Raw genomic sequence first — 1,988 nt, 5'->3', positions numbered from 1 at the left:
CCCCCCCCCTGCTCCCCACCACCCCCACATCCCGGTGCCCCCCCTGCTCCCCACCACCGCGGTGCCCGGTGCCGGCGGTGACGCGGTGCTGGCCCAGGCACGGTGCAGCGGATCGAGGCGCTGCCGCTGGCCCGCGTGCTGCACGAGCTGGGGGCCGGCCGGACGCGCGTGGGGGAAGCCATCAACCCCCGCGTGGGCGCCGAGCTGCTGGTGGCCGTGGGGCAGCGCCTGCGGGCAGGTAAGGGGGCGGCGGCGGGGTGGCGGTGGCGGCGAGGGGACCCCGTGGCCGTGCCCCCCAGCCCGTGCCCACGTGCCGCCCGCCCGCAGGGGAGCCGTGGCTGCGGCTGCACCACGACGGGGCGCTGGGGGCCGAGCAGCGCCAGGCCCTGCGGGACGCGCTGCTGCTGGGCTCCGGCACCGGCACCGCCGCGCCCCGCGTCGCCGAGACCGTGCTGCCCCGCGGTGCGCCCTGACCGCCCGCGGGGACGGGGACGAGGACGGGCAGCTGGCGGGAGGAAACCGGGCTCCAGCGGCAGCACTGCGAAGTCGGGGTGCTCGTCCAGCGCCGGGCAGCACGCGGCGGCCCCGCCGAGGCCGTGCCCGCCGCCGCGGCAGCTTGCCGTGGTTGGGTGCAGCGAGGGGCTGCGCAGGCACCGCGATTCCCCACGCGTGGAGCATCGGCGCAGGCTGTCCCCGCCTCGCATTAAAGCTAATTAACGGAGCCGCCTCCACCAGCCCCTCCCGCCTGCCTTCGGCAGCGCGTCCCGCTGCTGGTCGCCGGGGGCTGTGGGGATGAAGGCCGGTAACTCCTCTTCACCACCACCGGCTGACCCCCTGCCTGTGCGCGGCTCCTCGGCTCTTGTCCAGCCCTCCAGGTCGGTCCCGGCTGGTTTTTGGGGCAGGTTCCCCGTTTTTGGCAGGGCCCCTCAGGCTCCGCTCAGCACAGCAGCGCGCAGACGCGGCGGCGGCTGGTTTAGTGCGGTCAAGGGACCCCCGTTCCTCCGTCCCTGGCCTCGGCAGTAACATTGCTTTATGTGGAGATCATTAACGCAATTAAGCGAGCCCCGGTCCTCCACCCCTGGCTCCGGTGGGGATGAAGGCTGGGGGCTCTTCCTCGTCCCCGCCCGCTGCCCCCAGGCCCCGGCGCAGCCCCAGCCGCCGCTCGGCTCTGCCCCCAGGACCAGCTCCCAGGGACAGGCTTGGGGACAGGCTTGGGGACAGGCCTGGGGACAGGCCCGAGGCTTCGTGCTTCGGTTCGTTAGCGCCGCGCAGGACAGTTAGCCAGGACACTAATTAGCACCCACGAGTTGGCGCTGGCAGTGCTGGGCTCTGCTTGGTAAGGTGCTCCCGGCACCGTCAGTACGGGGTGATGGGGGCACAGCGGGGTGACACGCGGTGACACGCGGTGACACGGGGTGACACGGGGTGACACTGGGTGTGACACGGGGTGACACGGGGTGACACGGGGGGTGGTGGGTGTGACACCGGGTGTGACACTGTGATGACGGGTGTGGTGTGACAGGTGTGACACCAGGTGCCACACCGGGTGTGCAGTGGTGTGACAGGGCAGTGTGACATGGGCTGTGACGGGTGTGACACCGGGTGTGCAACAGTGTGATAAGATGGTGTGACACGGTGTGTGACACGGTGTGATGGCTGTGACACCGGCTGTGACACCGGCTGTGAGGTGACACCGGGCCGCCCCCCCCCCCCCCGGAGGGCAGCGCCGTGGTCACGTGGGGCCTGCGGGGTCACGTGGGGCTGTGCGCGGTCACGTGGGTGCCCCCTCCCTCCCCCGCCAGCCGCGCGCGGCGGCGCCCCCTGGTGCTGCCGCTGCCGCCCGGCGGCCCACACTGCGCGTGCGCGCGCAGCCGCCCCGCCCCTCCCGCGGGGCACTTCCGGTGTGCTGCGGCGGGAGGAGGTGGGCACGGAGCGGGGGGCGGGGGGGAGGGCACCGGGGGGTCAGAGGGCACCGGGGGGTCAGAGGG

General features: G+C 73.5%; 1 long non-coding RNA gene across 1 annotated transcript; it reads left to right on the top strand.

Moving 5' to 3' along the window:
* Positions 1-64: 64 nt before the first annotated feature.
* Positions 65-1,731, top strand: LOC118158824. Its single transcript, XR_004746905.1, has 3 exons — positions 65-238; positions 328-449; positions 1,720-1,731. It is a non-coding gene; the product is annotated as an uncharacterized LOC118158824 (long non-coding RNA).
* The last annotated feature ends 257 nt before the right edge of the window (positions 1,732-1,988 follow it).

Source organism: Oxyura jamaicensis, unplaced genomic scaffold, assembly GCF_011077185.1.
Source record: "Oxyura jamaicensis isolate SHBP4307 breed ruddy duck unplaced genomic scaffold, BPBGC_Ojam_1.0 oxyUn_random_OJ8483, whole genome shotgun sequence".
NCBI lineage: Eukaryota > Metazoa > Chordata > Aves > Anseriformes > Anatidae > Oxyura > Oxyura jamaicensis.
The sequence above is the reverse complement of the archived record's forward strand: the minus strand, read 5'-3'. Positions and strand labels throughout refer to the sequence as shown.